At 51.9% G+C, this 13,593-nt stretch overlaps 1 protein-coding gene across 6 annotated transcripts in view; it reads right to left on the bottom strand.

Moving 5' to 3' along the window:
- cnc (NFE2 like bZIP transcription factor cap-n-collar) overlaps positions 1 to 13,593 on the bottom strand; it is a 111,286-nt gene that overhangs the window by 9,623 nt on the left and 88,070 nt on the right. The window lies entirely within an intron of this gene.

Here is a 13,593-nt window from a genome sequence, read left to right as displayed (position 1 = left end):
CGCTGATTATCGGTTTCCCGTGCGACCTGCTGCGCTATCTTGCATTCTCTTTCTCTCGTATCTCGCGGTTACGACATGACATAACCGTTTTTTGCACCGAATAGCACCCTTTTTTTACGGAAATAATTAAAAATCCTTGATTTCCGATCTATCTATTGTTCGAGTTTCAAGGCGTAGTATTTCCGCGGGAAAAACATCAGTGGCAAAACATTCTCTATGCAACAATCGATCGAATATAGTAATAGCAGCATGCGATCAAGGAAAAAAGCAACGGCAGAAACGTGTTTTCGTATTTTCATCCTGACGGAATCGACGTCGGAATCAGTGCGATATCTCTGAATTGTTTTCAAAAAATTATCTGGAAATGATTCTTCCGTTGCGACGCGAGTCTTTCCTGATAAACGGGCGCGCGGAAAATTCCCATGCGATATGCAGCGCATGATATAGAGCTCGGCAGTAATTATCGATTTATTAGCAGGTCAAAAAAATGCAATGTCATCGGCGTCATCTCTCGAAGGTAACTGAATTATAGGATTTTATTAGCTGCAAGGTAATAAAATTATTTGTTTCTTGAAACAACCGGGGAGGGGAGAGGGGGGGAGTATACGTTCCTTCCTCCCTCCCTTCTTTTATCCTCCCCTCTTTTTCCTTCACGCTAGATAATCTAATTCTAAAATAATGAGATCGTTACTGCCGCTCGTTTAAACTTGCTAACGAAATCGACCTCGGATTACTCGACCTCAAGACCCGCGGCTACAAAGAACGACGGTAATTCTTTTCGACGCTCTCCATATCGCGGCATAGAAAGATTTGCATAGAAAAAAAACGCTGAACGAGAAAGAGAAAAACGAGACGGCGGGAGGTGAGAGGGTAGGAGAAGAACGCAGTACCGTTATTAGTTTGTCACGTTCGCCAGTCGAGAAAAGTTATGTTGCTGCTAGATCGGTGTTGTATTGCGTAACGTTACGTACGCGATTGTAACGACGATCTCAATGCAAGACAGAGAGAGAGAGAGAGACAGACAGACAGACAGACAGACAGAGAGAGAGAGAGAGAGAACGTAATCACCGTAACGTAAGTTAGGAAGCGACGTTACAATGACGCGAGACGTTACATTCGCCTCGCAAACTTTAGCATACAAAGTGCCTCTCTGCCGCCTGGCAGCGCCTCGCTTTTTGCTCCGCCGTTGACGATATGGAAATCCGGGCAAGTCGGGAGAGAGGAGGAGAGCTGATCGGCGCATATCGGCGCTTCGCTCCGGCTTGGTGCGGGCGAGCGCGTGTAACGCGAGAACGCGGTTCCTTCGCGCGTTCGCGGCGAGCGTTAGAGTTCTCTCCGTCCGGGAGAACGTAACTACATAAGTATGCAGGCGGCGGTCATTTGTACTTTCACCGTTCGTCGTGGGTGTAAATCGCGAGGTTGTTTCGCGTGCATGCGTGTAATTATATCTCGCCGTGGTGCGCGACGAATGGGTGGAGCGCGTAAACCTTCGCCGCCGCGCGTGTCGGTGATCTCCATGGTGTGGCGGGCTCTCCGGGGGAATAAGAGAGCCGCGAGGCTTGTGAGGCGAATTAAGATGCTAATTAGAACGACTTTTCGATGATTATCTACTTGTCTAAGGGCATAGCTCTCGCGTAATAACTGTTACGTTGCGAGCAAGCGCGATTGACGCACGAGCGGCTGATCTCTGTGCGGGAAGCAAGAAATGTAAGCATCGCTACGTTACGAGCGAGTTCCCATCGACTCGGATTAACCGACGCACTCGGCTCTTGCAGAGATAAAAATACTAAGTATGAGATAAATACGAAGTGTGGTCTGAGCCACGGCTGCCGCTTCAGCTAACACATTCGGAGCGGCTCTCTTTGATTTTTTTCTCCCCTTTTTTCTTCTTACTTGTTACGTTACAAGTTTGCGAGATCTACAATGGAAACGCGGGAATATAAACTGACACGAGCGAGTCGGTCTTAGCAAAATTTCGGAAGCAGCTTGCGCGGCGCCGTTAAAACAAGCGCGAGACTCGAGATGTACTATTTAAAAGTCATCAGACACGCGGAACAACAGCGCGCGTTTCCTTTTGCATTAGTCACGTGAAGAATCCTCGTAACTTTATTTCTGCTAGCTTTATTACGCCCGATGTGTGCGACACCACGCTCTGCCACGGGGGAGGAGTATAGCGAATCGTCAAGGTCCCGTAGAAGCTACTCGCTGCTCAAGAGCGCAGGAGCGCACTATTTTTATTTCGGAGCAAGCGCGCACGCAAGACTCTCGCGGACCTTGCTGTTTGAAATATGATGTAAGGGCACGCCAAAATGGTAGAATTTCGCGTGACGGGATGAAAAGCGATCTAGATTTCTCGAGTATCTTATCGTATGATGTGACGAATAGCCGGACTAATTCACGCGCATAGAACGTTCCGGGTTTGAAGTTCACGAAAGTCTGGATTTTTCCTCTTTCTCTCTCTCTCTCTCTCTCTCTCTCTCTCTGTCCCTCCTTTTCTCTCTTGGTCTCGCTGTTCCATATCGACGACGACGCACGCGACGACTGCCAACGTCGTGGCATCGGACATCTCTCGGACAGTGTGTTTTTCAGAAGTTAATTGGAGAACTAGAGTAGAGGAGAGCCTTTCGAATCACCGAGGTTGCGTGACTAAGCGTCTCAAATACGGACGCGGTATCTGTTCGCCAACCTCGGCGAGTGATAATAAAGAACATGCGGTCGTGCACGTAACTATTTATAACCGTGCGGTTTCCGAGTTCGAGTCGTGCGGTGCCGGCATAATGTTTCTATCCAGAACTCTGTTTCGGGACGAAACGATCGCGCGACATAGCTCTCGTCGGGGCCACCGCACACAGCAGGGACCACCGCTTCGACCAGTCTCTCTCTCTCTCTCTCTCTCTCTCTCTCTCTCTCTCTCTCTCTCCTCTCTCTCTCTCTCTCTCTCCTCTCCCCCTCCCTCCCTCTCTCTCTCTCTCTCTCGGTTCTATTTATTTTCGAGAAAAACCCGTTCGTTCCAAAGAAATCAACAAACGTCGAATTCGCGAGCGAGATCGAGTGCGCTTTGATCAGTCTATCGTCGCGATAAATTTCGTTTCACTCGATTGGGCAATGCGTCGCCTGAATTCCGCTCTCCGGGAGAATGACTTATCGTTCAGTCGACCCATAACGGGAAGCGATTATTCGTACTTGGGAAACTGCTGGTTGTACAAGTATATCGCTCGCGTGTTTCTTATTAATTATTACACGGAGATACCACAGCTCTCCGGGCGCGGGTTATGTGGAGATTATCAACGCCAAATGACGCTCGTCGCCTCGTCGGCGGGCGCGAAACATTGATCGCGCGACCGAGCGCGAACGTCAAGTGAGCGATCGACAATCGAATAATTTCCCTCCGAACCGGCCCGTTCTCCCCACCGTGAGCGGACCACGCGGGGAGAAATTACAAGCGGAGTTTCACTCGTTCTCAAGGCGATAATCAGCCTCGGCGATATGAGAGATCTCGACTAATCGCGCGCACAATCGATGAAAATATCGCAGGTGGGAACATCTGCGTGACGCGCACGCACATGTGACGGCGCGCGAGGCAGCAGCCGGCGTGCTTCCACGGTGACGAGTAGAGTCAATAGTTGAAAGGAAATTCACGCCGAATGTTTCGTTACGCGGTGCGAAGAGACGCCGGCGAATTAATGCCGAACGAAAGTGGAGCGCGCCGCGGCCACGGCGTTCCCGCGGAGATACCGACAATCAACGCTGCGGCTTCTCCGGACGGCCGCGCGATTGTGACGAATTAGCGGTTTCGTTCATTACGGACGTGACTCGAGGCGAGAACGGAGACGAGCGTGTGTGGCTCGTTATCGCGTCGTATGGAGAAACGCTGTTTCAATAATCGACTGCGCGATAGAGCCCGCGTGTTTATTGGGACGTCGCGGAGATATTCGCAGCTGGTTACTGTCCCCGACACGCACGGCGTCTCTTCTTTCATCTCTCTCTCTCTCTCTCTCTCTCTCTCTCTCTCTCTCTCTCTCTCTCTCTCTCTCTCTCTCTGTCTCTCTGTCTCTCTGTCTCTCTGTCTCTCTGTCTCTCTGTCTCTCTGTCTCTCTGTCTCTCTGTCTCTCTGTCTCTCTCTCTCTCTCTCTCTCTCTCTCTCTCGACCGTGCGATCGTTCGCGTTTCTATCCGACGACCGATTGATCGCTCGTTTGTCTCGCCGCGATGAACGAACATTTTCGCGAGGTCTCTTCCCGCCGTTTCTGCTCATCGAGGGAGGCGAGCTTGCGAGACGCGTGAGGCCGCGCACGATTTTCGCGGCACGATGCGCGCGGCTGGATACATAAATCCATATCGAAGAGCAGTTATCCAGCTAAATTATATAGCTCGATGCGCGAGACCGCGGATAGTAGTAGGATGGCGTTAACCGAGTAGGAAGCGAAATCAAACGGACGATACCGCCGGACGCGAGGCTTTGGAAACTACGAGAAGTACAAGACGGCACGATACGCACATCCACGCGGGAGGAACTTGAAGCGAGCGCTCGCGCTCGCAATCCAGTTCTACGTGCGCTGGAAATACATACTAATGTGGCTAATGTGACTAATCAGTATATTTACATATTCATCAAGATGGATGAATAAATATAAATCACGCAAGTGAGCGCATAAGATAGCACATCCTGTCGGCCTGAATATTCAAAATCACTGCCTAATATACAATAGTTGTCGCTTCCTTATCTCGTTCGCACCGCGCGAACCGTCCTGTATTTCAAACCATTGATATCGCTACTACGCGAGGAATGTCTCTTCATCATTCGCCGCGAACCCTCGCGTCGATCGAACTCACGCGTTAAAAATTCGGCAGGCGTCGTCCGTCTCGCCTGACGCGATGATCCGAAAAAATATTCGATGTTCAATCAGATCCAAGGTGACGATACGTGACGCGGGGTACATTGTTAAATGTCGCTTCCGAGTTCCGAGTGCGGTTTTGCATGACGGCCAATAAGCGGGAATCGAGCGGGCAGGAGGTAAGCGGATTTGCAGAACCGTGGCTGCAAACTCGAGCTACGAAGAGGCTTTGCAAAAGTCATATAGGCGGGATCCACTCGCAGCCGGTTGCGAGAGCAGTACCCTCGGTCAGGGTCGGCGAGTGTAAGCGAGCACGAAGGTAGATCAACGTCGGTGCCGCCGGTTCACGTGTCGACTTCCAAGAGCCGCCGATAACGCGCGTTCTCGGCGCGTCGCGCTGCAGCTGCGCTACCACCACCGCCGTCGTCGTCGTCGTCGTCGTCGACGTCGTCGTGGTCGTCGCGGTCAGGAAACGCGGCGCGGTTATCAGAGCGTAGGAATACGACGCAGGTGATAACGCGCGACGACGGTAATACCGGTCTCTCGACGCGCGCGGCCACGGCCGATTGCGAGCGGCTCGCGAGCAGCGAAAACCGCTCAGGAAATAGCCGGTAACGGCGACACGTCGACGCGCGGTAAGCCGATATTCAAATCGACCCGATTGAATTCTAAGCGCGTCCGTCTCGCTGAAACGACCGGGCAAAATGGAATTTAAACGGGCGAGTATACTATATCGAGTCGCTCGCGAAATCCTCTCAAGCCGGTTCCGAGCGCGCGAGTCGCTCGCTCGCTCGTCAAATCGAGACGAGCTTGAGTCACGCGCGCGAGTACGACGTGTGTCAACGGGACAATGTAGCGATTGATACGGGATGAAGGAGATACGTCCTGTGACGTTGTGACTTGGACGAAGAGTAGCCGAGTAAGCCGGTGGATAAATTACTTTTGCATCGCACGACGCGTTGCGTGCAGCAACGCTCGTTGACTCGGCGGAGTTGATCAATTGATCCGGACAAAAGTGAAAACTTCACCGCGGCCGCGCGGACTAAGGAAAGGAAAAACAAATAGAAACACTGTCGACGCGATGTAATTTCCTGCTCGTTGTAAACGCGCGCGACTTTTTCCCTCTCTTTTGTTATATAGGACAGTGTTGATAAATTCGCGCTCTGCGTAAGTGCGCATATCAGAGAAGCCGGGGGGCCTCGAGAGCTCGCTGCTTCGCCGCACGACGTGAATCCCGCGCTGAGGCAGGCGAATTCTTGATCGCGTGATTTCGCAGTTGTAACGCGAGTAGCTGCAGTTTCTATCACCGCAAGATAACACCGTGCCCGTGCGCGCGGCGACGTCGCATTATTTTGCCGCTCGAACCTCCGCGTGCGCTCCGTGCGAGGAGCTTTTTCTTACGTAACGCCGCTCGCCGGCTATTCTGCGTAGCTGCGTTGAAACAATGTCGCGAATATTTTAGACGTAATAATAACGCTGTACGAAGAATGCTGTAGACGCGAAGTAGAAAAATTGACACCAAGAAACACGTGTTATAATGCGGCGCGAGCGCCGACGCGAGGACGGAATTGAGCAATTGATATTTTTTCGCGATAAAATAGAAACGAAACGATCCCCTCGCTTTTAATCGCCATCGCGAACTGATTCGGCGCGTCGATTCGATCGAGTTACCTTCGTCGCATCGCTTTTAATTTAAGAAACAGCCTTCGAGAGGTCCTTCTTCCGCTGAAACTTTTACGTGATGCGAACGTATTGTGCGTTTCTCGCCACGAAGCGTTGCCTCAGCGTGCATTTTCGCAAAAATCCTCCGAAAATTCCTCGACTGGTCTTCGGCGACTAATTATCCGCGATTTCCTCGCTCGAGGTGAAAAGGAAACGAAGAAAAGCAGCGAAAGAAAGGATATTGCGTCCGCAAATACTTCTTAGAGTCAAGGAGAGTAATTTAAGCCCCGTAGTCGGCAGTGCGACTAACATCTCGAGCTGGCCGCGGCAGGCGAGAGGCAAAACAAAACGTCGCTCGCGTTTCTGATATCATCGCGAGCCCCGCAACTCGTGCTCTGACGTTCATCTCCCGACGGCGGCGTTACGCGAAAAATATCGCGTCGATGGTACGTACGAATCGATGACGCGGCACGCATCATCGACGGATACGCCACCGCGAGTGTCAACCTGCGCGTCGCGCCCGTCGAAGACTAGATGCATCGTCGACGCACGTTTCGCGGATGAATCAATTTCGTTCTATTATTACGTTCGGCCCGACGACGAGATGCAATGGGCGAAAGAAGGAAGATGACTCATTCGCCGGGTTGTGACATACGCACGTACGTGTGTGCGCGCACGTGCGCGATCTCCCTGGCTCCTCCGTTCGCTCGCTCGGCCGCGCTGCTGCTGCTGCTGCTGCAACAATCATCGCCGCGGCAGTCTCGCCGCTTCTCCTTCATTACTCATCGCCTAAGTGAATGATGCAAATCATGTTCCGGGCAAACAGTCGCCTCTCCGCATGCACGCGCGACTACTTGTGCGCGTTTACGTTAGCGCGCGCGTATGCGCGTTTCTCCTCTTTCCCGACGTAGGCGTGGAGCCGGAGCGGCGGTTCCCAATCGCTGTTCCGATTCGCTCGCGAGAGGAAATTCCCCACGACGGGGAGCTCGAGGAGGAGGAGGAGGAGGAGGAGGAGGTAAATTTTGCCGAAAATCCCCCGAATTTCGCCGACACGCCCGACACTCAATTTCGCCCGCACTGATAGAAAAATATTTTGTTTGAAGTTGAATTAACTGTATAATCTCACTATATATTTTACAGTTCATTTTGGCGTCAACCATATTTTTATATAGTTCGTGGAATCTGCAAAATATAGTAGAATAAACACAAATATATATTCGAGTCAATGATTGTCTTAAATAATTGTTTAGTTACTTTTACCGCACTATATGGCGATTTCTCATTCACAAATATGGGTGAGATTTAATATTCATGTAGTTACATCTGTCATCATTTAGCAAATATTCTGGTAATATTGATTATATATAAAAGAATTACTTTACCTACCATTTTATATCTGTATCCATACAATAATTTTAGTTTAACTTACTACAATTCTGAGTAAAAATATCATACTATTCCTATAACGTTTATTATTACCGATATTATGGTAATACTTACTATATAAATATGATAATTTCGGACTATAATTTAGTTGCTATATCATTACAGTTCCAAATATCATATACTTTTCTCTCAGTGCGCGTTCTCTGGCGATCGGCTCTACCTCTGACCGGCGCGAGTGAAGTCCGCGTGTCGTTCTCTCGACGGCTACGGGGAGCGACTTGCTCCACTGCCGTGGAACGCAAGCCGGACACGAGTATCGTCTTGCGAAACATTTCCCGCGGAAAGTCCGATGCACTCTCGCGAGCCGCCGGTTGGGAATCGCTGCCGCGCGAGGGGCTTGCATAACACGCGCATCGTAACTGTCTCTCTGGATCAGCTGACGCGCATAATCGTTTCGATGAAGTACCATCTCGTCTTTTCCTTCCTACTCGTTATATACCACGCGACGACTGTAATTAAATGCGGCTGCAGCTAATGTTTGGAAAACGACGGTGTATTATGCGCACAGAGTGTGCCCGGACACACTCCATCGCGTTATTTATCCTTTACGCTCCTGGCCTTGGACATATTTCTCAGTTGCGCGCGCTGCATGTGCAGTGCAGGGCAGCTCGTCGGGAGGAATCGAATGTTTCTTCAATCGAGCGATTTTACGCGCCGATTCTCGCGTTCTCGAAATCCCCGTCGTCCGCTCGACGTACGAAATGTCCCGCCGCACCGGGGTGCCGTCTATCTCAACGATGTCGTTACATCATTAACGCTTCATCGTAATAACTCGCCGAGTGTATCGCGAGATTCGATTACGAAGCGGCCGCGGCCGCGCTCGCGAGTTCTCGGCTCGCAGACGGTGAGATAGGCATGTTCTTACCGTTTATACCATTGAACGCCGTGGAGATATCCAGGCCCATTCTTCGAATCTATCGAGACACGATTAGAGTCACACTCGCGGCGGGTCACTTTCGAGGATACACACATGCCTTTCGTTATACTTATCGCAGCTTGGCCGTATCGCGTTGCGCACTGTATTACGCGGCGACCACTTTCGGGACGTGCCGTTTGATTTTCACCGCGTGAATTTCGATCTTGGCTAACGAGTGTCACAAGAGTCGGTGTCGGAAGAGAAGGCTGTCTGTGAATTCGTCTGTGAAACGATATAATTTTACGGTCCGCGCGTATATCCTTTCAGATATTCTCTATTTCATCCATTAGTTATTCTCAGCATAGGAAAATCTCTCAAGAAATTGACGGAGGGCGAACGAACGGGCTTCTCGCACGAGTACAGGACTCGAATTACAGCGGCCGTGACAGAAGGAAATTCACTCTTTCCTCGCAACAATGGCGTTTAGAGATGATATTTCCATCTGTTGTTCAACGGGCAGCGTTTGTTTTTCACGCGACTCTTGCTCGGATCAATCGGACTTGGTAAAACTCTGATTGACTTAATCCGCTTCGCACTAATTCCCTCCGTCTTTCCTTCTCTACGAACCAAAGAGACTCGAGCCAGATTGATGTTTCCCTCTCTGGCGCCTTGAAAATCCAATCACCTACGTCGCGCACGCACTGCGCGCGCGAGTGTGCGCAGCATACGCAGGAGAGCCGCGCATAGATTTTCTCAACGGCGATCGTTGTTTTCCAAAGTTGCCGATTCACGCGCCATGAATATTCACGAATACGGCGGTGCAACACTTATCGCGCGGGCCGAGCTCGAATGTCGCTTTTCTCCGTCGTCGGTCTTTCCGTTGCGTCAACCCGCACACTTTTAATCGAGTCTTTCGATGCAAACGCGCGATCGCGCGCGGCCACGGGTGCACGGGAGCGAGCGAACGTTGCACTGTTAAACTCGAGGACGAGGAGGCTCGCGCTCGCGCGCGATGAGACGCTAATCGTCTCCGTCCGTATGGCGCGCGCAATTGCGCTTTCGCTTTAGTCACCGTGCCGAAAAGATCTCAGGATTCGTCGGCCGAGGCGTGCGACCATCGCGATTAGTCACACGCTTGGCGTACAGGGCGATCCAAATATTCCGCGCTTTCCCCGAAGTGCGACCGCTACAAGTGAAACTAAGTATAGCGAGAGGCCGAACGGTCGGCCGCGTCCGAGACGCGGGAGAAATAACTCAAGGAGCTTCCAAGGCGCGGGCAAACGTCTCGCGATGTTTCCCCTTACCGAGACGAGCCCTCGTCCACGTCGTGAGGCCGCGCGCGGATTTTGCGGAATTGGCGGGATTTTCTCCGGTAGCGATTTTCTCCGCGCGTGACAAAAACTTCCTTTTCGATACGCTCGGCTGCTCGATCCGCACGCGCGCATCTTGCGGAAAAATGTGTGCACCCGAAGGTCGTAAAACTTGTTGCGTCTGTGTGCGCGCGGGTATTGCAGATAGCGCCTATACGTGGTCATCGCGTGGTGGTATTGCGCACCATCTGGACGACAGAAACGCGGCGGTCTCGGAGCGGCAAGAAAAATAGCGATAAATCATGCCAAGACCATACCGAGCGCCGCGCGCGATCCCGCCGTCGCGTCCGTTCGCTTTCCGTTTCGCGCTATCCGTCACGATCAGCGTACTCGTTTCGAGCGAATGCGACCCGACTCCGACACCCGCGACAGACCGGAGATCCAGTTTCGTCAAGGGGCTCGTGTGATGCGCCGTGATATCCGCGCCGCTGCGAAACGAGCCGGCCGCCGTGCGCGGGCGACGAGAGGCCGTCGATTGGAAATTCCGGCTCGGTCGCTCGATTTTTCGCAAGGCTCCTCGTCGCCGCGCCTCGATCCTTACCCTCGCTCGTGATGACGCGCCGGGAAAATCATGTGCCCGGCGGATCCGACCTCCTGCGATCGAGATATCTAGAAGTGCGCGCAGCTCGAGTTGGAAAATCCAGCCGATCGAGATTGCCCGCGCGCGCGCGCGCGCGCGCACGGATCGTTCCTACGTAATCGGCCGATACGCGAAATCGAATTTCGCCACTTAATCGCTTATTGTCCTCAACGACTTATCTCGATGCCTCACGGTAATGTCGAAACACACACATACACGGACAGACCGGGAAGCGGCAACGACGCGGCGGCGAGATGAGTCACATGTCGCATTAATCGAGCTTCGACTCTCGAGCGGCTCTCTCTACCTGCGCGAGGATATCGCACGGCCCGACGGCAAGGATAATACAAGACGGTACAAACGGGCACCGACAGGAAGCCGCTTGCGACGGCGCGGCGCGCGGGTCTTCGACGACGGCACGTTGCTAGAAACTGAGGACCCTCTCTCGGCGCGACATCGCGCCTCGTCGCGCGTCTTCCTCTTTTCTACGCTCGCCGGCCGCTCAGGCATCCACGTATGTGTGCACAGGCGTGCGCGTGTGCGCGTACGTGTCGCGCGACTACGAGATGTTTTGCTACAAGTATCACCCACCCGCGCTCTCGCGAGCCGATCGCGACTCGCTCGGACGCGCCGCTCCCGGATTGTCCCGGCGATCATTTATCTTTTCGCTTTGTCCTTTTCTCTCTCTCTCTCTCTCTCTCTCTCTCTCTCTCTCTCTCTCTCTCTGTGTGTGTGTGCGTGTCCCCTCTCTACTACACCTTTTCCTCGTCTTTCTCCTCGTCGCGTTCTCCGATTACGCTAAACGCTCAAGAGAGATGCGATGTTCGCTGACACACCGCTGATGAACACACCGCGCGCGGCCCACGAATGTTTCGTGTCTAGCGAGTCGCGCGGACGTTGACGACGGTTTTCGAGATATCTCATTTGTGTCATCGGCACAAGAATATCTGTACACCGAGTTTCAGAACACGGTTGGGAGGTTACGTTTTGGATTGGCAGCGAGAAACGCGGCCGGTGAGATTCGATGAGAGAACTTGTTTTCCCGAACGATTGCTCGAATACTCGACGACATACTCGAATATTGACGGTGCATCAAATTTCGGATAATTCGGCGCGCCTGTCTGTTGTCACGATGTGACGGCGCGGGATTTTATCTCGAGAGATTTTGTCGTACGTCACGTGGGAGAAAGAGTAACGTTTCTGCCGCGGCAAGGATCGTGTGCGATGCAATACAGCAGCCTTGCGGAAATCAGGTAGAAACGGAGCGGACGAAGCAAAAATTTCGCGCGCGCTGATGAAAATATTCCGGTATATCGACGAATAACGAAGCGGCGCGCTTTTTTACGCGGGAGGCTGATTTACAGTAATCAAGGGACGCAGCGATCGCGATGAATGGACCATGCTGCGAGATAATCTCGTGAAACGCGGAAGGGCGGAGCCGGCGGTGGTAAATATTGGCGACGCGAGAATAATAGCTCGCACTCAGCGTGCATTCGGAATGGTGAGGATATTGCTCGTAGGAAGGGAAAACGTTGAAGCGGCTCTTGCGAATTTGTGCGCTATTGTATGGAAATGTAGGAAATCGATGTCGCCGGCGATTGCATCATTATCGGAAGGCTCAACGTTAAATTCAGCGCGCGAACCGACGTCGAGAGAGAGAGAGAGAGAGAGAGAGAGGAGGAGAGGAGAGAGAGAGAGAGAGAGAGAGAGAGAGAGAGAGAGAGAGGAGAGGAGAGAGAGAGGGAGAGAGAGAGAGAGAGAGAGAGCGCGACATGCACCGTTTATCACTGTGCGATCGCGTATTAAATAACGAACGTCATCGTCACGCGATAGCCAAATATTCGCCTGTTAATGCGAGCGCGCGGTTACGTGCGTATTCGATAACGATAAAACCGTCCGAATCGCTGCTCCCCCCCCCCCCCCCGAATCGACACCGCCGAATTGCACGTCGACTCCCAACAACTCGACGTTAATAATAAAATATCGTTGCAACGAGATAATGGCAAACGAGAGGAGCAATTATAATCGAGACCATATAGGACATACTGCTACAAATTATCGCACGGATGATCCCTTCGCTGCTATCTCAATGGATAAGTTTCGGACTCGCTAAGCGCGTAATTTGACGCGCGGCGTATATCTCTAATTCTATCACACGCGCAACGGACAATTTTGCAGACGACCGGTTGGATACCGGTTGGTTTCTTTCGCGTTTGTTACATTCGCCTCGTGAACAAAGGTGCTCGTAAGAATAATACGCGGCTCGGCGCGGTACGGCCGCACGAAATGACTCAGCGTTTATAGATTAGTATAAATCGTGTCCGCGCGATAAGGAGTGGAATCAGCAGTAACGACGCGAGATTCTCGCGCGCGACACTTGCGAACGACACGCGATGAATCGCGTGATAAAAGTGTATCGGCGAATAAATATAGAAACGGATGTGAATTTCACAGCGTACGTGTATTCTCGCAAGACAAAGGATTGTGTAAGATTAAGCGGTAACACGCCGAAATCACACAAAAATGCCTTACTTATCGGTATAATTCTCCAAGAGAGCGAACCTCCCGTACTCCGTTTGCGCGCGATGCTCGCGAAATACTTGAGGGAATACCTGCACGTAAAATAGTTACTGCGAACTCATCGTATACACACACGCCGGGCAGGAACCACACACGAAGGCTAGTCAAGTAACACTATTCCCTCGATCGTCGTAAATAAGAACTCTTCTAGCGGCTTGACGGCGGCTTGTGCTTTTCTTTCACGTCCTTTTTTTTGCCCCGTCGTACAATACCATACGATTTCGTTCCCGTCCTTCACAATATTCCGAACGTTGACATAAACCAG

Source organism: Harpegnathos saltator, unplaced genomic scaffold (assembly GCF_003227715.2).
Source record: "Harpegnathos saltator strain DR-91 unplaced genomic scaffold, Hsal_v8.6 scaffold56, whole genome shotgun sequence".
Taxonomy (NCBI): Eukaryota; Metazoa; Arthropoda; class Insecta; order Hymenoptera; family Formicidae; genus Harpegnathos; species Harpegnathos saltator.
This window is presented reverse-complemented; position numbering and strand designations above follow the sequence as displayed.